Source organism: Heptranchias perlo, unplaced genomic scaffold (assembly GCF_035084215.1).
Source record: "Heptranchias perlo isolate sHepPer1 unplaced genomic scaffold, sHepPer1.hap1 HAP1_SCAFFOLD_636, whole genome shotgun sequence".
Taxonomy (NCBI): Eukaryota; Metazoa; Chordata; class Chondrichthyes; order Hexanchiformes; family Hexanchidae; genus Heptranchias; species Heptranchias perlo.
In genome coordinates, this window is record NW_027139662.1 from 1 (window position 1) to 24,162 (window position 24,162).

General features: G+C 44.4%; 4 non-coding genes across 4 annotated transcripts; all 4 read left to right on the plus strand.

The window, feature by feature from the left end:
- Positions 1-1,014: 1,014 nt before the first annotated feature.
- Positions 1,015-1,087, plus strand: trnar-acg (transfer RNA arginine (anticodon ACG)). The gene has a single exon. It is a non-coding gene; the product is annotated as a tRNA-Arg (tRNA).
- A 7,942-nt stretch (positions 1,088-9,029) lies between these two features.
- trnav-cac (transfer RNA valine (anticodon CAC)) lies at positions 9,030-9,102 on the plus strand. The gene has a single exon. It is a non-coding gene; the product is annotated as a tRNA-Val (tRNA).
- Positions 9,103-13,705: 4,603 nt separating this feature from the next.
- On the plus strand, positions 13,706-13,778 carry trnar-acg (transfer RNA arginine (anticodon ACG)). Its single transcript has one exon. It is a non-coding gene; the product is annotated as a tRNA-Arg (tRNA).
- A 7,815-nt stretch (positions 13,779-21,593) lies between these two features.
- trnav-cac (transfer RNA valine (anticodon CAC)) lies at positions 21,594-21,666 on the plus strand. Its single transcript has one exon. It is a non-coding gene; the product is annotated as a tRNA-Val (tRNA).
- Positions 21,667-24,162: the final 2,496 nt, after the last annotated feature.

Here is a 24,162-nt window from a genome sequence, read left to right on the forward strand (position 1 = left end):
AAACCTCCCTCGCCTGTAGGTGACGTCACTATGAGATGTCCAGCTTTCTTTGCGCTTCTGGACTTCTGAAGTGTGATTGAACCTTCCCAAAAGTTTCCTATAATTAGTGAGGAAGGAAGGTATCAGTGAAAATGTGATATATAAACGTGGATATTTCACTGGGTACCATGGGAACCTGATACACTGCTCTTTCCAGTTATTTGTCCAGCAGGAAACAGAAATCATTCTCTTCAACTGTACTCGCCCGAAGGAAAAGGAAACAAACAAAACTGCTCAGTTCTTTGTTTTAGCTTCTTCTGTTGGTTTACGTTCACTCACCGAGAAAGTGACAGAGAGACTGAGAGACTGGATTGGCTTTTTCACTTTGTAATCGATTATACTCTGTACTTATTGTAAGAGACGGTTCCATCCCAATTGTCATGTGCCTGATATTCTCATTAATACTATGATGTGTTCAAAATGAGTTTCTGCTAATTTTACAAAAGCTGAACAGCGAAACTGCTCTGAAACGAGTTTCGCTTCGCAAATTTAATGGAGATGGGTTGCTGGTTGTCACCAAAAGTAGTTTGTAAAATCAGCCCTCTGGAACAGTATCCTCGAAACGTGTTTCGGACACATTGTATGAGAGCTCCATCTGTTCAATGAAGGAGCACTTCCGCACTGCAGTTCTGGAATCCTTTCCTTGTTGACTCCGAAACTAAAACAAATATTATTTTGTTAAAGATCATTTTGTTGTTGAACTCACAAATTGGGTAAATATCACATCGGAGGCTTAAGACAATAAAGGACCCGACGAAACACGCACTTTGAGCAGCGAAGCCACGGAGCCAAATCAAGCTGCAAATTCACCATCTCCTCTCACTGACACCTGTCAGATACTCGCCACTGTGTGTTGGATTTTGAGGCCGTTTGGTTCATTTCGATTGCGCTTGCACATTTCGCTGTTTTTATCTGTCAACCTGTCGGTTGATTCTGAATGAAATGTGAAATAAAATACATCAACTCCCATGACTTGGGCCAGTGGCGCAATGGATAACGCGTCTGACTACGGATCAGAAGATTGTAGGTTCGACTCCTACCTGGTTCGGGTTTGTGCAATTTTATCTCTGACACTGGGGAACGAAGAATCAAATTTCGTTATAAGATATTGTTTATGGTGAAGCAGGAAAGAAAACATTCCATCTTGAAAGATTGAGGTTCAATTACAAAAAGAAACTGTGACCACAACGTTTACCAACAAGCCGCCTTTTAGTTTGATGTCAGACACACGAACATTGCAGCACGAGGTGGAGGCACCGCGCTGATGACCTTCAGGTGTATCCGGGCCGTTCAGACACTTCGTGTGACACAAGAGCTTTCCAATCCCCGCCAGCTCCTGGACGCCGAGACGTTCGTTGAAAGCAGCATTCACCGACAGGACCGCTATTCCGCTCCCTTTGCCGGTCTGCAGGAAATCCGATGCTGAAAATACAAAGTAGGACGGACAGTATCTGGAAAACAGTTAAACTTTCAGTGTTCAGACATTGGTGAGAACCATAAACAGGACTTTGGATACATTTAAATTGGGTGTGGAGGAGGAGTACGCTGTTTTTTTATAAACTGTGGGAGTGTAGATATGAGTGTGATGTTTATATATGAACTGTGGGTGAGTATATATGAGTGCGATGTTTATAAATGAACTATGAGTGTGTATATATGAGTGCGATGTTTATATATGAACTGTGGGTGTGTATATATTAGTGCGATGTGTATATATGAATTATGAGTGTGTATATATGAGTGCGATGTTTATAAATGAACTATGAGTGTGTATAAATGAGTGCGATGTTTATGTATGAACTGTGGGTGTGTATATATGAGTGCGATGTGTATAGATGAACTATGAGTTTGTATATATGAGTGCGATGTTTATGTATGAACTATGGGTGTGTTTTTATGAGTGCGATGTTTATATATGAAGTGCGGAATGACCGGGAGGGGCAATTCCCCCTGGGTTTATATGTTCTTCCAACATAAGGACACAAAGATCAATTAACAGTGGGGTGGAAATAGCTCAGTTGGGAGGGCGTTTGACTAAAGATCTCGGGTTTCGGCAGTTTGAGTTATTTAGTTTCTGCTTCTTTGAATCCTAGAATGGTTACAGCACGGAAGGAGGCCATTCGGCCAATCGAGTTCATGCCGGAACTTTGCTAGAGCAATCCAGCTCGTCACACTCCCCCGCAGTTTACCCGTAGCCCTGCATTTTTTCCCTTCAAGTACTTATCCAATTCTCTTTTGAAAGCCACAATTGAATCTGCCTCCAGCACTCACTCAGGCAGTGAATTCCAGATCTTAACCACTCGCTGTGTAAAAGCGTTTTTCCTCATGTCGACTTTCATTCTTTTGCGATCACCATAAATCTTTGTCCTCTGGTTCTTGACCCTTCCGCCTATGGGAGCAGTTTCTCTCTCTCTACTCTGTCTGGACCCTTCATGATTTTAAATACATCGATGAAATCTCCTCTCAACATTCTCTGCTCCATGGACAACAACCCCAGCTTCTCCAGTCTATCCACGTTACTGAAGTCCTTCATCCCTGGAACAATTCTAATAAATCTTTTCTGCAGCCTCTCTAAGGCCTTCACACCCGTCGCAAAGTGCGGTGCCCAGAACTGGACACAATACTGCAGTTGTGGCCGAACCAGTGTTTTACAAAAGCTCATCGTAACTTCCTTGTTTTTGTTCTCTTTGCCTCAATTTGTAAAGCACAGGATCCCATATGCTTTTTAAAACCGTTTTCTCTATCTGCCCTGCCACCTTTAAAGATTTGTTCACACAAACCCCCAGATTTCTCGGTTCCTGCAGCTCCTTTAGAATTAAACGCTTTAGTTTAATTCGCCTCTCCTCGTTTTTCCAACTAAAATATATCGCTTCGCTTTTCTCCGCGTTAGATTTGATGTGCCATATGTTCGCCCATTCCACCAGCCTGTCTTTGTACTATCACTATCCTCTTCACTGTTCATTACACTTCCAAGCTTTGTGTCATCTGCAAATTTTGAAATTGTGCCCTGTACACCAAAGTCCAATTCATTAATATATATCTAGAAAAGCAGTGGTCCTAGTACCGACCCGTGGGGAACACGACTGTACACCTCCCTCCAGTCTGATAAACAACCGTTCACCACTGCTCTCTGTTTCCTGTCACTTAGCCAATTTCGTACTGCCACTGCCTCTTTTATTCCTTGGGCTTCAACTTTGATGACAAGCCTATTATGCAACACTTCATCAAACGCCTTTTGGTAGTCCATATATACCATGTCAACCACATTGCTCTCATCGAATCTCTCTTACCTCAACAAAAAACTCAATCAAGTTAGTTAAAAACGATTTGCCTTCAACAAATCCGTGCTGCTTTCCTTAATTAATCCACACTTGTCCAAGTGACGATTAACTTTGTCTCGGATTATCGTTTCTAAAAGTTCCCCCTTCACTGAGGTTAAACTGACTGGCCTATAGTTCCTGGGATGATCCATACACGCCTTTTTGAACAAGGGTATAATATTTGCAATTCTCCAGTCCTCTGGCACCACCCCCGTATCTAAGGATGATTGGAAGATTATGGCCAGGACCTCCACAATTTTCACCCCTAATTCCCTCATAAAACTAGGATTCATACCATCCGGACCAGGTGACTGATCTACTTTAAACACAGCTGGAATTCCTAATAGCTCCTCTTTATTAATGTATATCCCATCTCGTATTTCAACTACTTCTTTTACTGTAACTTTGCAGCATATTCTTCCTTGGTAAAGACAAATGCAACGTACTCATTTATTACCACAGCCATGCCCTTTGCCTCCATGTGTAGCTCTCCTTTTTGGTCCCTAATCGGTCCCACCCCTCCTCTTCCTACCCGTTTACTGTTCATGTGCCAAAAGAAGACTTTTGGATTCCCTTTTATGTTAACCACCAGTCCATACTCATACTCTCTCCATGCCCCTTTTTTTCCATTTTCACTTCCCCTCTGAACTCTCTATATTCAGCCCGGTTCTCACTTGTATTATCAACCTGACATCTGTCCTACGCCTCTTTTTTCTGTTTCACCTTAATCTCTGTCTCTTTCGTCATCCAGGGAGCTCTGGCTTTATTTGCCCTACTTTTCCCCCTGGTGGGAATGTACCTCGACTGTACCTGAACCATCACTTCTTTAAAGGCCGCCCATTGTTCAGTTACAGTTTTCCATGTCAATCTTTGATTCTAATTTACCCTGGCCAGATGCGTTCTCAACCCATTGAAATTGGCCTTCCAGCAGGATTAAGCGAGAACCAGAGAGAGTGAAACTGCCTCACTGAGAAAATCGGGGTCAGTGAACTCGAGATTCTGGAGTCAGGATGAGCCAGCGGTTGAGGGCGCTGTATTCAGATCGCAGTTTCGCCTGGTGGTGTGGTTTTGAATCCTCAATCTTCACATTCAGTCCTTTGCTTGTACGAATTTTTTTCTTGTGCCTGAGGATGGAGGTGATTTTTCTGCCCAGTTGATTTGCTGCTTCCAGAAAACAAACCCGACATCCGTCCACGGCAGGTTTGTTTTTATTTGTTCTGAGAATGTGTCGTGCTTGGGGTCAGCAGAACACGGCCCGTGGAATCAATCCATTGTGTCTTTGACCAGTTGTTCCAATATCTTTGCCACGAGCCTCATCTGGCTAAATGGGAATCCAGATATGGCTAATTGCAATTGCGATTATTAAATCAAAATGAGTCATGGACACAGTCTTTAGACCTGTGATCTCAATACTCATATTCGCATGTGGACTTCAAACTTTTTGTGAGTTGTTGATAAAATGGTGAAAAGCAGAGTGTGCGAATGTTTTTGATCGTTGTGAGTGCTTTACTTCCTAGGTTACTGAATGGTGGGAGATGTTTGTAAGGAAATATACACATGTGAAGTACACCTCACTGTATATTGTGTGTGTGCAAGATGTTTTCGTTCATGTGACTTAAACAATGCCACCATGGCCACACCTGCGGCTAGTCAGCAATTTCTCTTGGACAACACTGACATAGAGGATGGCCGAGTGCACTGAGCATGGACATTGATTCTTCAGGACTGTCAGGGTGGGATTCGATTTTCGTCTCTAACAAACTTTCCATAGCAACGGAAAGATTGGCGGCGGCCGCTGCATAAACATCACAGTCAAACAAACACACACTCTTTGTATATACTCACTTGAGGTTGTACAAGAGTGGGGGGCACTCGTTAATGTACTTTAACTGAGGCGGCACCAGTTGGGGTTGTATGATAGAGTGGAGCAGACGTTGCCCTTCTGTCTGACTGAGGCGGGGAATTTAACAAAGGCTGCACCAGATACCTTGCATCACAAGCACGGAACATTTTTAACCAAGTCCTAAAATTCCGTCTGTAAAATGAGAACGGGTGACAATTCAACACAGGGAAAACACAACAAACTCATTAAAGTTTATACTGTCACTTGGTAACCAAGGTGGAAAGCCAACAAAGTGGAACATTGTGCAGGGATGTCCTGCTCACAAAAGGCTGGACAAAGCCAATCCGGCAAATTACCACCCTATCAGTCTGCACTCTATCATCAGCAAAGTGATGGAAGTTTTCGTCGACAGTGCTATCAAACGGCACTTACTCACCAATAACCTGCTCATCGATGCTCCGTTTGGGTTTCGCCAGGACCACTCGGCTCCAGACATCATAACAGCCTGGGTCCAAACCTGGACAAAGAGCTAAATTCCGGAGGTGAGGTGAGGGTTACTGCCCTTGACATCAAGGCATCCTTTGACCGATGTGTCTTCAAGGAGCCCTAGGAAATTTGAAGTCAACGGGAATCAGGGGGAAAACTCTCCAGTGGCTGTAATCGTACCTGGCACCAAGGAAGAATGTAGTCGTTGTTGGAGGCAAATCGTCTCCGCCCCAGGACACCACTGCAGGAGTTCCTCGAGGCAGTGTCCGACGCCCAACCATCTTCAGCTGCTTTATAAATAGCCTTCCCTCCATCATAAGGTCAGAAATGGGGATGTTCGCTGATGATTGCACAGTGTACATTTCCATTCGCAATCCCTCTACTAATGAAGCAGTCCGTGCCCGCGTGCAGCAAAACCTGGACAACATTCAGCCTTGGGCTGATGAGTGACAAGTAACATTCAAGTGCCAGGCAATGACCAACTCCAACAAGAGAGAGTCTAACAACTCCCCTTGACATTCAACGGCATTACCATTGCCTAATTCCCCACCATCAACAGCCTGGGAGAGGCCACCATTGACCAGAAACGAACTGGACCAGCTGCATAAATACGGAGGCTACAAGAGGAGGTCAGAAGCTGGGTATTGTGCGGCGAGTGACTCATCTCCTGACTCCCCAAAGTCTTTCTACTATCGACAATGTACAAGTCAGGAGTGTGATGGAATACCCTTCACTTGCCTGGATGAGTGCAGCTCCAGCTTCAATCAAGAAGCTCGACACCATCCAGGACAAAGCAGCCCGCTTGATTGGCACCCCATCCACCACCCTAAACATTCACCCCCTTCACCACCAGCGCACCGTGGCTGCAGTGTGTACCATCCACAGGATGCACTGCAGCAATTCGCCGAGGCTTCATCGACAGCACCACCCAAACCCGCGACCTCTATCACCTAGAAAGTCAAGGGCATATGGCACATAGGAACAACACCACCTGAATGTTCCCCTCCAAGTCACACACCATCCTGTCTTGGAAATATATCGCCGTACCTTCATCATCGCTGGGTCAAAATCCTGGAACTCCCGACCTAACAGCACTGTGGGAGAACCTTCACCAGACGGACGTCAGCGGTTCAAGGAGGTGGCTCACCACCACCTTCTCAAGTACAATTAGGGATGGCCAATAAATGCTGGCCTTGCCAGCGACACTCACATATCATAGAAATCGTAGAAAGTTTACAGCACGGAAGGAGGCCATTCGGCTCCATGCAATCGTAATCCAGCTAGTCCCACTCTCCCGCCCTTTCCCTGTAGCCCTGCATTTTTTTTCCTTTCAAGCACTTATACAGTTGCCTTTGAATCTGCCTTCACCACCCCCTCGGGCAGTGCATTCCAGATCCCAACCATTCGCTGTTTAAAAAAGTTTTTCCTTATGTCACCTTTGGTTCTTTTGCCAATCACCTGAAATCTATGTCCTCTGGTTCTCGACCCTTCTACCATTGGGAACAGTTTCTCTCTATCTATTCTGTCTAGACTCATCATGATTTTGAATACCTCTCTCAAATCTCCCCGCAACCATCTCTGTTCCAACGACAACCAACCCCAGCTTCTCCAGACTGTCTAAGTAACTAAAATCCCTCATCCCTGCAATCATTCCAGTAAATCTCTCCTGCACCCTCTCTAAGGCCTTCACATCTTTCCTGAACTGCGGTGCACAGAACCGGACACAATAGTCCAGTTGTGGCCGAAACAGTGATTCATAAAGGTTCATCATGACTTCCATACTTTTTTACTCGATGCCTCTATTTATGAAGTCCAGGATCCCGTATACCTTTTCAACCGCTTTCGCAACCTGCTCTGAAGCCTTCACCGATTTGTGCACATAAACCACCAGATTTCTCTGGGCCTGTACCATTTTGGAGTTGTTCCCTCTAGTTTATATTGCCTCTCCTGGTTCTTCCTACCGAAATGTATCATTTCGCATTTTTTTTTGCGTTACATTTCATCTGCCACGTGTCCGCCCATGCCACCGGCCAATCTATAACTTCTTGAAGTCTGTCACCATCCTTCACACTGTTTACTACCGATCCAAGTTTTGTGTCATCTGCAAATTTTGAAATTGTGCCCTGTACACCCAAGTCCAAGTCATTAATATAAATCAAGAAAAGCAGTGGTCCCAGCGTTGACCCCTGGGGAACACCATTGTACACCTCCCTCCAGTCCAAAAAACAACCAATCACCACTACTCTCTGCTTCCTGTCCCTTAGCTAATTCTGCATCCATGTTTCTACTGCCCCCTTTGACCCATGGACCTCAATCTTACTGATAAGCCTACCGTGCTGCAATTTATCAAACACCTTTTGAAAGTCCATATGCACCACATCAACTGCGTTGCCTTCATCTACCCTCTCTGTTAACTCAACAAAAAACTCTATCATGTTAGTTAAACACGATTTGCCTTTAACAAACCCATGCCGGCTTTCCCGAATCAACCCACAGTCGTCCAAGTGTCTGTTAATTCTGTCCCGGATTATCGTTTCTAAAAGTTCCCCCACCATTGAGGTTAAACTGACTGGCATATAGATGCTGGCTTTATCCTTACAACCTTTTTTGAACAAGAATGTAACGTTTGCAATTCTCCAGTCCTCTAGCACCACCCCCGTATCTGTGGATGTTTGTAAGATTATGGTCAGTACCTCCTGCTATTTCCACCCTTACTTCCCTCAGCAGCCGACGATGCATCCCATCCGGACCGGGTGACTTATCCACTTTAAGTACAGCTAGCCTTCCGAGTACCTCTTCTTTATCAATGTTTAGCCCATTCACTATCTCAACTGTATTTAACTTTACTGAAACTCTGGCAGCATCTTCTTCCTTGGTGAAGACGTATACAAAGTATTTATATCGGATCTCGGCCATCTCCTCTGCCTCAATGAATAGCTCTCCTTTATGGTCCCTTTTCAGAGTACGGCTCCTACTGCCCGTTTAATGTTTACATGCCAGTTTATGTTGGCCGCCAGTTTATTCTCACACTCTCTCTTTGCCCCTCATTTCCTTTTTCACTTCCCTTCTGAACTTTCTATATTCAGCCTGGTGAATGAATGAATGAAAAACATGTTGGGTTTCCGTCAGTCTGAAACAGAAAGTTATTGGTTGATATAATGGCGATTTGAACAACTATTCGTCTTTTTATTGAGTTTGATGAGTTTTGCAAAATTGATACAACAAACTATTTTGTAAAATTTAATTCCCTGAAGGGGACCCGGCCCCGTCTCCCAGCACTGAGAACATTTGTAGAAGGCAACTATCTTCCGAGCATTTCCTACAAGCATTTGAACAGCAGAGTTTCCGTAGTGTAGTGGTTATCACGTTCGCCTCACACGCGAAAGGTCCCCGGTTCGAAACCAGGCGGAAACATTTTCAAAACGGAATCCACTAAAAATCAATAAATATGAAAAAACACAAGAATTCACTCTGTGGTGAAATATGAATAAAATACAGATCCGGTATATTTTCCTTTCTCTGTCCAGTTCTACACACACTCAAACATTACACGGATACCGAAAATGTCTCTCCCTCACTCCAGTTTCCTGCCCTGACTGTGCAGAAATCCCCTCTCAAAGCGACTCTTTGCAACTGGTTTTAGTTGATTTGTGAGAGATCATTGAAGGACCCTGAAGAGCTGCCTCGGTTAATAACGACAGTTCGAAACAGCGTTGCAGCCGCGGCAACAAACACATCCGTTTTTCGATGTTCGATATTCCCCAGTTCCCGGATTGAGTGAGGCCACGACAGCAACGACATTCAGGCCGCCTGTCCGGCCCCGCTCCCTCCAATCACAGGTTGCTGGCGGAAGGCCGCAAATGCCGCCTCAGACAGCGCAATACTGCCCATCCCTGGGAAACAATTTCCCACCGAAGCTTTGACAACACATCGCAGGCATCATCTGTCCCACAGTGTTCTTACTTCGCTGCAAACACAGAACTCGCCAGCTGTTTCAACGTTCATTGTCTGAACAAGGATTTGAATTCTGCACACACAACTCACTGGCCACTTTAACGAAGTCCAGTAGTCTACCGACTGAGCTACCCAGGCTCATCATTAAAAAGCGATCCATTATACAGATTTATGGTAGGACTCTGAATTATCCTTCGTAGACGTCGAACTGAGGTGAAGATCCCTTTTATAAATTTTTCAGTAACGTGTTGAGGAGAATCCTTGTTCCTGTTGAACATGATGCAAGAAACATGGGCAGTGAACTCGTGAGTTTACAATTCTTCTTGTTTTTGCCAAATGTCTTGTCATTCGTTAGCACCAATTAAAATAACACTTTACCCAGTGGCTCAAAAGCTAAACTTGTCCCACACGGGAGCTGGAAACGGCCTCTCGACATCTGTAAGCTGAATAATTTCACCCGTTACACAGTGACACCAGGCAGCAGATTTCCCTTCCAAATTTTCCCCACACTAAACTTCCACCCGATGAATATCTGCTAAACGAAAAAAAGAATTGTGTGTTTGGTTCTTTAGATTTCAAGATCTCGGACCGGGCCCTTTGGCACATCAACTGCCGCTTATAGCCCCCCTCTCCCACTATAAACAAGCAAACTGGCACCTGCTATTGCAAGATGGTAGGCCAGAGGAACCCAAGGGCCCACATGGGAACACTAAGAAGTAGTGAACATTTCGACCGGAGATAAAGGTACAATTGGTGTGTTCCAAAATGCATCCATTCATTTGTATTGCCACGTGGTTCCTCCGGACTACGCTGTTGCAATAGCAGATGAGATGTTCAGTATTACTTGTTTACAGGAGGGAGGCTGCGGTTTTGGAGACACAAACTATGATTTTGATCCATCGACAAATCTTGCGATTTAACTAGAGCTTTAAATCAGCGCCTTAGACCGCTCAGCCAGGATACTTTCCATCCGACACTTCTGGAGCTAGTTTTACAGGAATAGAATTACTACAAGCAAGAATTCTACCCCTCAAGCACCAATGCTCGCACGGCAGCAGGATGCATGTGTCCAGTTGGAAACCTGTCTGAAGGAACATGCAGTCTGACAGAGCCGGAAGTCCAGCAGATTGACTTTCGGTCTGAGATGATGTTGAGTCTCCATCTTGAGAGTGTTTCGCCAATCCAGCTCAGAGTGGATTTAGAATCATAAATTCTGGTTTGACTGGAGACACTTGTGTAAGGTAAAGTGCAGGGAGCAGTTTCCCGTCCTTGACGGACATCAATGATCCTGTTGCGGTTTTGCTGCAAAATATCACTTCCCAGCTCCCGAAACTAAAACTCAACTCTGGTGGGACTCGAACCCACAACCTTTGAATACCTCCTCCAATCATTCAGTAGAATGTCCAACACGCTATCCATTGCGCCACAGAGTCAGTTATGTAACATGCCGGAGAGCGGGGGTGTTGTGCTGTGGTTGAGGCGGTCAGGCTGCTCCTGCTTCCGCTTCTCACATTCCCAGAGCGCAGCGGCAGTCTGCACGGATCACCCTCCAATGGATCCGGCTCCAGCCGCTTGTTGTGGGCCTGGTGCAAGAACAGTCGCGTCTGACTCCAAATCAGAAGGCTGCGTGTTTTGAACCAGGTTGAAATCACAGCATTTTCACTGTGGCTCAGGGTCCTGCCGACTGATTTTAGATCGGGACCGTGTTTCAGGGATGGGATGTTCAGTGTTTGTGCAACAATATCAAAATTAAGTTTGATACATTAATGAGCTTTTTTTCTGTTACTTTCTATTTACACCCTCTCCAGTTTTATGTAGAAAGAGTTAACAATGTTTAAGGGATGTGGTGTGCAGTGTTTGTGGAATCAGTGTAATTAAATTGGATACTTTCATCAGTTCCTTCTCTAACCCAGACTTTGCTAGATTTGTAGCTTCACCCTGTTTAAAATAGGTTACTCAGTGATATAAATCAATCAGTTACAACCCCGAAACCTCAGCGGGTATATTTGTTCCAATGCTTTATGATGATCTCGATTTCCATTGAAATTTTCAATCAGCAAATCCCAACGGGTGTTTTGGGTTTGACAAACTAACTTTTTTACTTGCCTGGTTCCTGGAAATGATCCAGTGGGGATTTGCTTACCCGTACAGATATAGAAATAAATACATTCCATCATTTCACAAATGACAGTTGTGTAAATAAATATACCGCGATATCCAACATGGAAAAGCAGCTCTTCATGTTCTTAAACAAATTTCCTCAAATTATTTTATTAATCCACTTACGTTTCAATGTAAAACATATATTCAGAGCATCTCTCTAAACTTAAAGAATGGTAAAACAATTGCAGGTTTTACAAACACAAAACATGCGATCGTATAAGTAAGATTAAGGCTGACTTTGTGAAACTTGTATTCTAATTGTCTTTATGATGGTGCGAAAAATATTTCTAGATGTCCGTCCCCAACATAACAGAGAAACTAAGATGAAAACCAAAAGGATTTTTCAAAAACTATTTGGAGCGATTTGATCGGTTCCCCTTCTCCTTTCTTTAATTGTTACCTTTTGATAATTGTTGATCTTGATCCGTTTGCTTCATTTTTTTCAGTCATTTATGGTGAATTTTCTATCCGTTAACGTTCTTAAATATTTGATTTGTTTGTTCCCTACCTCTTGACTTGTGATTTGTCGACCTTCAGGTAAAAATCTGAAACAGAAATGTGTTTATATTCAGGAGTGACTCTGAAGTGTGAGACCGAGAGGTGATGCCGGATGTGTGACCGAGAGAACAACTGCTGGAGGCAGAACTGTCCGTAACCTAACATATCCCGTGTGGCATTGCTCATGGTAGGTCGGATGACAATGTTTTATATTGACTGAACGGCTATGTACATAACGCAGAACGGATTTTACTGCTGCTTTAACTCCACAAACTTTAATCACCATAAATGACCAAAGTCTCAGATCAGTAAGAATTGAATTACTGTTGGTGAGGGGAGTTTGTACATTGGAAGGAGTTTATACAATTACAGCTCCAGGTAAAACCTGCAAACCTCCCTCGCCTGTAGGTGACGTCACTATGAGATGTCCAGCTTTCTTTGCGCTTCTGGACTTCTGAAGTGTGATTGAACCTTCCCAAAAGTTTCCGATAATTAGTGAGGAAGGAAGGTATCAGTGAAAATGTGATATATAAACGTGGATATTTCACTGGGTACCATGGGAACCTGATACACTGCTCTTTCCAGTTATTTGTCCAGCAGGAAACAGAAATCATTCTCTTCAACTGTACTCGCCCGAAGGAAAAGGAAACAAACAAAACTGCTCAGTTCTTTGTTTTAGCTTCTTCTGTTGGTTTACGTTCACTCACCGAGAAAGTGACAGAGAGACTGAGAGACTGGATTGGCTTTTTCACTTTGTAATCGATTATACTTTGTACTTATTGTAAGAGACGGTTCCATCCCAATTGTCATGTGCCTGATATTCTCATTAATACTATGATGTGTTCAAAATGAGTTTCTGCTAATTTTACAAAAGCTGAACAGCGAAACTGCTCTGAAACGAGTTTCGCTTCGCAAATTTAATGGAGATGGGTTGCTGGTTGTCACTAAAGTAGTTTGTAAAATCAGCCCTCTGGAACAGTATCCTCGAAACGTCTTTCGGACACATTGTATGAGAGCTCCATCTGTTCAATGAAGGAGCACTTCCGCACTGCAGTTCTGGAATCCTTTCCTTGTTGACTCCGAAACTAATACAAATATTATTTTGTTAAAGATCATTTTGTTGTTGAACTCACAAATTGGGTAAATATCACATCGGAGGCTTAAGACAATAAAGGACCCGACGAAACACGCACTTTGAGCAGCGAAGCCACGGAGCCAAATCAAGCTGCAAATTCACCATCTCCTCTCACTGACACCTGTCAGATACTCGCCACTGTGTGTTGGATTTTGAGGCCGTTTGGTTCATTTCGATGACGCTTGCACATTTCGCTGTTTTTATCTGTCAACCTGTCGGTTGATTCTGAATGAAAAGTGAAATAAAATACATCAACTCCCATGACTTGGGCCAGTGGCGCAATGGATAACGCGTCTGACTACGGATCAGAAGATTGTAGGTTCGACTCCTACCTGGCTCGGGTTCATGCAATTTTATCTCTGACACTGGGGAACGAAGAATCAAATTTCATAATAAGATATTGTTTATGGTGAAGCAGGAAAGAAAACATTCCATCTTGAAAGATTTAGGTTCAATTACAAAAAGAAACTGTGACCACAACGTTTACCAACAAGCCGCCTTTTAGTTTGATGTCAGACACACGAACATTGCAGCACGACGTGGAGGCACCGCGCTGATGACCTTCAGGTGTATCCGGGCCGTTCAGACACTTCGTGTGACACAAGAGCTTTCCAATCCCCGCCAGCTCCTGGACGCCGAGACGTTCGTTGAAAGCAGCATTCACCGACAGGACCGCTATTCCGCTCCCTTTGCCGGTCTGCAGGAAATCCGATGCTGAAAATACAAAGTAGGACGGACAGTATCTGGAAAACAGTTAAACTTTCAGTGTTCAGACATTGGTGAGAACCATAAACAGGACTTTGGATACATTTAAATTGGGTGTGGAGGAGGAGTACGCTGTTTTTTTATAAACTGTGGGAGTGTAGATATGAGTGTGATGTTTATATATGAACTGTGGGTGAGTATATATGAGTGCGATGTTTATAAATGAACTATGAGTGTGTATATATGAGTGCGATGTTTATATATGAACTGTGGGTGTGTATATATTAGTGCGATGTGTATAGATGAACTATGAGTTTGTATATATGAGTGCGATGTTTATGTATGAACTATGGGTGTGTTTTTATGAGTGCGATGTTTATATATGAAGTGCGGAATGACCGGGAGGGGCAATTCCCCCTGGGTTTATATGTTCTTCCAACATAAGGACACAAAGATCAATTAACAGTGGGGTGGAAATAGCTCAGTTGGGAGGGCGTTTGACTAAAGATCTCGGGTTTCGGCAGTTTGAGTTATTTGGTTTCTGCTTCTTTGAATCCTAGAATGGTTACAGCACGGAAGGAGGCCATTCGGCCCATCTAGTCCATGCCGGAACTTTGCTAGAGCAATCCAGCTCGTCACACTCCCCCGCAGTTTACCCGTAGCCCTGCATTTTTTCCCTTCAAGTACTTATCCAATTCCCTTTTGAAAGCCACAATTGAATCTGCCTCCAGCACTCACTCAGGCAGTGAATTCCAGATCTTAACCACTCGCTGTGTAAAAGCGTTTTTCCTCATGTCGACTTTCATTCTTTTGCGATCACCATAAATCTTTGTCCTCTGGTTCTTGACCCTTCCGCCTATGGGAGCAGTTTCTCTCTCTCTACTCTGTCTGGACCCTTCATGATTTTAAATACATCGATGAAATCTCCTCTCAACATTCTCTGCTCCATGGACAACAACCCCAGCTTCTCCAGTCTATCCACGTTACTGCAGTCCTTCATCCCTGGAACAATTCTAATAAATCTTTTCTGCAGCCTCTCTAAGGCCTTCACACCCGTCGCAAAGTGCGGTGCCCAGAACTGGACACAATACTGCAGTTGTGGCCGAACCAGTGTTTTACAAAAGCTCATCGTAACTTCCTTGTTTTTGTTCTCTTTGCCTCAATTTGTAAAGCACAGGATCCCATATGCTTTTTAAAACCGTTTTCTCTATCTGCCCTGCCACCTTTAAAGATTTGTTCACACAAACCCCCAGATTTCTCGGTTCCTGCAGCTCCTTTAGAATTAAACGCTTTAGTTTAATTCGCCTCTCCTCGTTTTTCCAACTAAAATGTATCGCTTCGCTTTTCTCCGCGTTAGATTTGATGTGCCATATGTTCGCCCATTCCACCAGCCTGTCTTTGTACTATCACTATCCTCTTCACTGTTCATTACACTTCCAAGCTTTGTGTCATCTGCAAATTTTGAAATTGTGCCCTGTACACCAAAGTCCAATTCATTAATATATATCTAGAAAAGCAGTGGTCCTAGTACCGACCCGTGGGGAGCACGACTGTACACCTCCCTCCAGTCTGATAAACAACCGTTCACCACTGCTCTCTGTTTCCTGTCACTTAGCCAATTTCGTACTGCCACTGCCTCTTTTATTCCTTGGGCTTCAACTTTGATGACAAGCCTATTAAGCAACACTTCATCAAACGCCTTTTGGTAGTCCATATATCCCATGTCAACCACATTGCTCTCATCGAATCTCTCTTACCTCAACAAAAAACTCAATCAAGTTAGTTAAAAACGATTTGCCTTCAACAAATCCGTGCTGCTTTCCTTAATTAATCCACACTTGTCCAAGTGACGATTAACTTTGTCTCGGATTATCGTTTCTAAAAGTTCCCCCTTCACCGAGGTTAAACTGACTGGCCTATAGTTCCTGGGATGATCCATACACGCCTTTTTGAACAAGGGTATAATATTTGTAATTCTCCAGTCCTCTGGCACCACCCCCGTATCTAAGGATGATTGGAAGATTATGGCCAGTACCTCCACAATTTTCACCCCTAATTCCCTCAGAAAACTAGGATTCATACCATCCGGACCACGTGACTGATCTACTTTAAACACAGCTGGAATTCCTAATAGCTCCTCTTTATTAATGTATATCCCATCTCGTATTTCAACTACTTCTTTTACTGTAACTTTGCAGCATATTCTTCCTTGGTAAAGACAAATGCAACGTACTCATTTATTACCACAGCCATGCCCTTTGCCTCCATGTGTAGCTCTCCTTTTTGGTCCCTAATCGGTCCCACCCCTCCTCTTCCTACCCGTTTACTGTTCATGTGCCAAAAGAAGACTTTTGGATTCCCTTTTATGTTAGCCACCAGTCTATACTCATACTCTCTCCATGCCCCTTTTTTTCCATTTTCACTTCCCCTCTGAACTCTCTGTATTCAGCCCGGTTCTCACTTGTATTATCAACCTGACATCTGTCCTACGCCTCTTTTTTCTGTTTCACCTTAATCTCTGTCTCTTTCGTCATCCAGGGAGCTCTGGCTTTACTTGCCCTACTTTTCCCCCTGGTGGGAATGTACCTCGACTGTACCTGAACCATCACTTCTTTGAAGGCCGCCCATTGTTCAGTTACAGTTTTCCATGTCAATCTTTGATTCTAATTTACCCTGGCCAGATGCGTTCTCAACCCATTGAAATTGGCCTTCCAGCAGGATTAAGCGAGAACCAGAGAGAGTGAAACTGCCTCACTGAGAAAATCGGGGTCAGTGAACTCGAGATTCTGGAGTCAGGATGAGCCAGCGGTTGAGGGCGCTGTATTCAGATCGCAGTTTCGCCTGGTGGTGTGGTTTTGAATCCTCAATCTTCACATTCAGTCCTTTGCTTGTACGAATTTTTTTCTTGTGCCTTAGGATGGAGGTGATTTTTCTGCCCAGTTGATTTGCTGCTTCCAGAAAACAAACCCGACATCCGTCCACGGCAGGTTTGTTTTTATTTGTTCTGAGAATGTGTCGTGCTTGGGGTCAGCAGAACACGGCCCGTGGAATCAATCCATTGTGTCTTTGACCAGTTGTTCCAATATCTTTGCCACGAGCCTCATCTGGCTAAATGGGAATCCAGATATGGCTAATTGCAATTGCGATTATTAATTCAAAATGAGTCATGGACACAGTCTTTAGGCCTGTGATCTCAATACTCATATTCGCATGTGGACTTTAAACTTTTTGTGAGTTGTTGATAAAATGGTGAAAAGCAGAGTGTGCGAATGTTTTTGATCGTTGTGAGTGCTTCACTTCCTAGGTTACTGAATGGTGGGAGATGTTTGTAAGGAAATATACACATGTGAAGTACACCTCACTGTATATTGTGTGTGTGCAAGATGTTTTCGTTCATGTGACTTAAACAATGCCACCATGGCCACACCTGCGGCTAGTCAGCAATTTCTCTTGGACAACACTGACATAGAGGATGGCCGAGTGCACTGAGCATGGACATTGATTCTTCAGGACTGTCAGGGTGGGATTCGATTTTCGTCTCTAACAAACTTTCCATAGCAACGGAAAGATTGGCGGCGGCCGCTGCATAAACATCACAGTCAAACAAACACACACTCTTTGTATATACTCACTTGAGGTTGTGCAAGAGTGGGGGGCACTAGTTAATGTACATTAACTGAGGCGGCACCAGTTGGGGTTGTATGATAGAGTGGAGCAGACGTTGCCCTTCTGTCTTACTGAGGCGGGGAATTTAACAAAGGCTGCACCAGATACCTTGCATCACAAGCACGGAACATTTTTAACCAAGTCCTAAAATTCCGTCTGTAAAATGAGAACGGGTGACAATTCAACACAGGGAAAACACAACAAACTCATTAAAGTTTATACTGTCACTTGGTAACGAAGGTGGAAAGCCAACAAAGTGGAACATTGTGCAGGGATGTCCTGCTCACAAAAGGCTGGACAAAGCCAATCCGGCAAATTACCACCCTACCAGTCTACACTCTATCATCAGCAAAGTGATGGAAGTTTTCGTCGACAGTGCTATCAAACGGCACTTACTCACCAATAACCTGCTCATCGATGCTCCGTTTGGGTTTCGCCAGGACCACTCGGCTCCAGACATCATAACAGCCTGGGTCCAAACCTGGACAAAGAGCTAAATTCCGGAGGTGAGGTGAGGGTTACTGCCCTTGACATCAAGGCATCCTTTGACCGATGTGTCTTCAAGGAGCCCTAGGAAATTTGAAGTCAACGGGAATCAGGGGGAAAACTCTCCAGTGGCTGTAATCGTAACTGGCACCAAGGAAGAATGTAGTCGTTGTTGGAGGCAAATCGTCTCCGCCCCAGGACACCACTGCAGGAGTTCCTCGAGGCAGTGTCCGACGCCCAACCATCGTCAGCTGCTTTATAAATAGCCTTCCCTCCATCATAAGGTCAGAAATGGGGATGTTCGCTGATGATTGCACAGTGTACATTTCCATTCGCAATCCCTCAAATAATGAAGCAGTCCGTGCCCGTGTGCAGCAAAACCTGGACAACATTCAGCCTTGGGCTGATGAGTGACAAGTAACATTCAAGTGCCAGGCAATGACCAACTCTAACAAGAGAGAGTCTAACAACTCCCCTTGACATTCAACGGCATTACCATTGCCTAATTCCCCACCATCAACAGCCTGGGAGAGGCCACCATTGACCAGAAACGAACTGGACCAGCTGCATAAATACGGAGGCTACAAGAGGAGGTCAGAAGCTGGGTATTGTGCGGCGAGTGACTCATCTCCTGACTCCCCAAAGTCATTCTACTATCGACAATGTACAAGTCAGGAGTGTGACGGAATACCCTTCACTTGCCTGGATGAGTGCATCTCCAGCTTCAATCAAGAAGCTCGACACCATCCAGAACAAAGCAGCCTGCTTGATTGGCACCCCATCCACCACCCTAAACATTCACCCCCTCCACCACCAACGCACCGTGGCTGCAGTGTGTACCATCTACAGGATGCACTGCAGCAATTCGCCGAGGCTTCATCGACAGCACCACCCAAACCCGCGACCTCTATCACCTAGAAAGTCAAGGGCATATGGCACATAGGAAAAACACCACCTGAATGTTCCCCTCCAAGTCACACACCATCCTGTCTTGGAAATATATCGCCGTACCTTCATCATCGCTGGGTCAAAATCCTGGAACTCCCGACCTAACAGCACTGTGGGAGAACCTTCACCACACGGACGTCAGCGGTTCAAGGAGGTGGCTCACCACCACCTTCTCAAGTACAATTAGGGATGGCCAATAAATGCTGGCCTTGCCAGCGACACTCACATATCATAGAAATCGTAGAAAGTTTACAGCACGGAAGGAGGCCATTCGGCTCCACGCAATCCAGCTAGTCCCACTCTCCCGCCCTTTCCCTGTAGCCCTGCATTTTTTATCCTTTCAAGCACTTATACAGTTGCCTTTGAATCTGCCTTCACCACCCCCTCGGGCAGTGCATTCCAGATCCCAACCATTCGCTGTTTAAAAAAGTTTTTCCTTATGTCTCCTTTGGTTCTTTTGCCAATCACCTGAAATCTATGTCCTCTGGTTCTCGACCCTTCTACCATTGGGAACAGTTTCTCTCTATCTATTCTGTCTAGACCCATCATGATTTTGAATACCTCTCTCAAATCTCCCCGCAACCATCTCTGTTCCAACGACAACCAACCCCAGCTTCTCCAGACTGTCTAAGTAACTAAAATCCCTCATCCCTGCAATCATTCCAGTAAATCTCTCCTGCACCCTCTGTAAGGCCTTCACATCTTTCCTGAACTGCGGTGCACAGAACCGGACACAATAGTCCAGTTGTGGCCGAAACAGTGATTCATAAAGGTTCATCATGACTTCCATACTTTTTTACTCGATGCCTCTATTTATGAAGTCCAGGATCCCGTATACCTTTTCAACCGCTTTCGCAACCTGCTCTGAAGCCTTTACCGATTTGTGCACATAAACCACCAGATTTCTCTGGGCCTGTACCATTTTGGAGTTGTTCCCTCTAGTTTATATTGCCTCTCCTGGTTCTTCCTACCGAAATGTATCATTTCGCATTTTTTTTGCGTTATATTTCATCTACCACGTGTCCGCCCATGCCACCGGCCAATCTATAACTTCTTGAAGTCTGTCACCATCCTTCACACTGTTTACTACCGATCCAAGTTTTGTGTCATCTGCAAATTTTGAAATTGTGCCCTGTACACCCAAGTCCAAGTCATTAATATAAATCAAGAAAAGCAGTGGTCCCAGCGTTCACCCCTGGGGAACACCATTGTACACCTCCCTCCAGTCCAAAAAACAACCAATCACCACTACTCTCTGCTTCCTGTCCCTTAGCTAATTCTGCATCCATGTTTCTACTGCCCCCTTTAATCCATGGACCTCAATCTTACTGATAATCCTACCGTGCTGCAATTTATCAAACACCTTTTGAAAGTCCATATGCACCGCATCAACTGCGTTGCCTTCATCTACCCTCTCTGTTAACTCAACAAAAAACTCTATCATGTTAGTTAAACACGATTTGCCTTCAACAAACCCATGCCGGCTTTCCCGAATCAATCCACAGTCGTCCAAGTGTCTGTTAATTCTGTCCCGGATTATCGTTTCTAAAAGTTCCCCCACCATTGAGGTTAAACTGACTGGCATATAGATGCTGGCTTTATCCTTACAACTTTTTTTGAACAAGAATGTAACGTTTGCAATTCTCCAGTCCTCTAGCACCACCCCCGTATCTGTGGATGTTTGTAAGATTATGGTCAGTACCTCCTGCTATTTCCACCCTTACTTCCCTCAGCAGCCTACGATGCATCCCATCCGGACCGGGTGACTTATCCACTTTAAGTACAGCTAGCCTTCCGAGTACCTCTTCTTTATCAATGTTTAGCCCATTCAGTATCTCAACTGTATTTAACTTTACTGAAACTCTGGCAGCATCTTCTTCCTTGGTGAAGACGTATACAAAGTATTTATATCGGATCTCGGCCATCTCCTCTGCCTCCATGAACAGCTCTCCTTTATGGTCCTTTTTCAGAGTACGGCTCCTACTGCCCGTTTAATGTTTACATGCCAGTTTATGTTGGCCGCCAGTTTATTCTCACACTCTCTCTTTGCCCCTCATTTCCTTTTTCACTTCCCTTCTGAACTTTCTATATTCAGCCTGGTGAATGAATGAATGAAAAACATGTTGGGTTTCCGTCAGTCTGAAACAGAAAGTTATTGGTTGATATAATGGCGATTTGAACAACTATTCGTCTTTTTACTGAGTTTAATGAGTTTTGCAAAATTGATACAACAAACTATTTTGTAAAACTTAATCCCCTGAAGGGGAACCGGCCCCGTCTCCCAGCACTGAGAACATTTGTAGACGGCAACTATCTTCCGAGCATTTCCTACAAGCATTTGAACAGCAGAGTTTCCGTAGTGTAGTGGCTATCACGTTCGCCTCACACGCGAAAGGTCCCCGGTTCGAAACCGGGCGGAAACATTTTCAAAACGGAATCCACTAAAAATCAATAAATATGAAAAAACACAAGAATTCACTCTGTGGTGAAATATGAATAAAATACAGATCCGGTATATTTTCCTTTCTCTGTCCAGTTCTACACACACTCAAACATTACACGGATACCGAAAATGTCTCTCCCTCACTCCAGTTTCCTGCCCTGACTGTGCAGAAATCCCCTCTCAAAGCGACTCTTTGCAACTGGTTTTAGTTGATTTGTGAGAGATCATTGAAGGACCCTGAAGAGCTGCCTCGGTTAATAACGACAGTTCGAAACAGCGTTGCAGCCGCGGCAACAAACACATCCGTTTTTCGATGTTCGATATTCCCCAGTTCCCGGATTGAGTGAGGCCACGACAGCAACGACATTCAGGCCGCCTGTCCGGCCCCGCTCCCTCCAATCACAGGTTGCTGGCGGAAGGCCGCAAATGCCGCCTCAGACAGCGCAATACTGCCCATCCCTGGGAAACAATTTCCCACCGAAGCTTTGACAACACATCGCAGGCATCATCTGTCCCACAGTGTTCTTACTTCGCTGCAAACACAGAACTCGCCAGCTGTTTCAACGTTCATTGTCTGAACAAGGATTTGAATTCTGCACACTCAACTCACTGGCCACTTTAACGAAGTCCAGTAGTCTACCGACTGAGCTACCCAGGCTCATCATTAAAAAGCGATCCATTATACAGATTTATGGTAGGACTCTGAATTATCCTTCGTAGACGTCGAACTGAGGTGAAGATCCCTTTTATAAATTTTTCAGTAACGTGTTGAGGAGAATCCTTGTTCCTGTTGAACATGATGCAAGAAACATGGGCAGTGAACTCGTGAGTTTACAATTCTTCTTGTTTTTGCCAAATGTCTTGTCATTCGTTAGCACCAATTAAAATAACACTTTACCCAGTGGCTCAAAAGCTAAACTTGTCCCACACGGGAGCTGGAAACGGCCTCTCGACATCTGTAAGCTGAATAATTTCACCCGTTACACAGTGACACCAGGCAGCAGATTTCCCTTCCAAATTTTCCCCACACTAAACTTCCACCCGATGAATATCTGCTAAACGAAAAAAAGAATTGTGTGTTTGGTTCTTTAGATTTCAAGATCTCGGACCGGGCCCTTTGGCACATCAACTGCCGCTTATAGCCCCCCTCTCCCACTATAAACAAGCAAACTGGCACCTGCTATTGCAAGATAGTAGGCCAGAGGAACCCAAGGGCCCACATGGGAACACTAAGAAGTAGATGCGTTATGGAACAGACCAGTTGTACCTTGAACTCCGGTCAAAATGTTCGGAGTAAAATGTTCGACTGTTCTCGGTGAGGCTGAAACTCACAACCTGGGCATTTCTGAAGCTGATAAAGGTGCCGCACGCTGACCGCTTGCGCTTCAAGAGCTTCGTGATCTTTCTCCAATTTCTCCAAGAAGCCTCCAATCAAGATGCGCTTCGATAAATATCCGCAATGACCTTTAAAAGCCCTGGAATCTGAAAAAAAACCCCAGAAGATAAGAACTTTTAATTATATTTTTATTAACTTAGGGACAATTTTTGATGGAACTTTAAGGAGGACTTGGCGAAAGTGTGAGACGAAACTGGGAAACTCTCCCTGGGCTGTCGTTGATTGAAGAGATGGGCGTATTTCATTTGAAAACCGAGGCTCGGAACTTTCTGATGGAGAATTGTGACAGAAGATTGTGGTTCGTGACAGTTGCCGGTGAGATCGAGAGGAGAGGGAGAAAAGTCAATGTCACAGCTGTGACAGCTCAAGTGCTCTGCTTATCCGTAATATTTAAAAAGTAATGTACAATACGGGGCAAACCGATTTGGTATCGGTTATCAAAAATACTAAAAGACACGGGGTCAAACGTGGATTCGTAAAGAGGGAACGGATTTAACCGCCAGAGCGAAATAATTCCACATGAATCTGAAGTGTCTTGCGGAAAAGGGAAGTGCGAACTGTTATGTTCGTGTCATGACTTGAAAGACCCTCCAATTACCGACAGTATCTTTGAACGAGTTGTGTCAGCAAAACCGCGATTGAAGCCGCTTTGCATTTGTCAAACGTGTAGGTGACGATATTGGGATTGATAAAGGTCGATTTCAATTATTTGAAATCTCACCATACGTCATGACCCAAAAATCGACTGTAAAATCGAGTTTTTCCTGTAAGTCGTGAATTGAAGGGAAAGGCGCACCAATCAGATCAGGGAAACGAAGAGCAGAATACGTGAATGAAACTTGCACGATTGAAAATCTCTGTTTGTCGGAAGACTCAGTCCTCAGTGGTAGAGAGGATTGGTGTTTCGAGCAGTTATTCACCAGCCTCAATTTCAGTAATTTCCCGTTTCCTGACAATGAGATGAGTCGAAATGAGCAGGTCCAACGAGCCGGTCTGTAACACAGGCCAATGTCTCAGTGCAGCTCATGACCCAGTCACTGGGCTCTATTATAGCCGCTCCTGTCAGCAACACACAAAGAG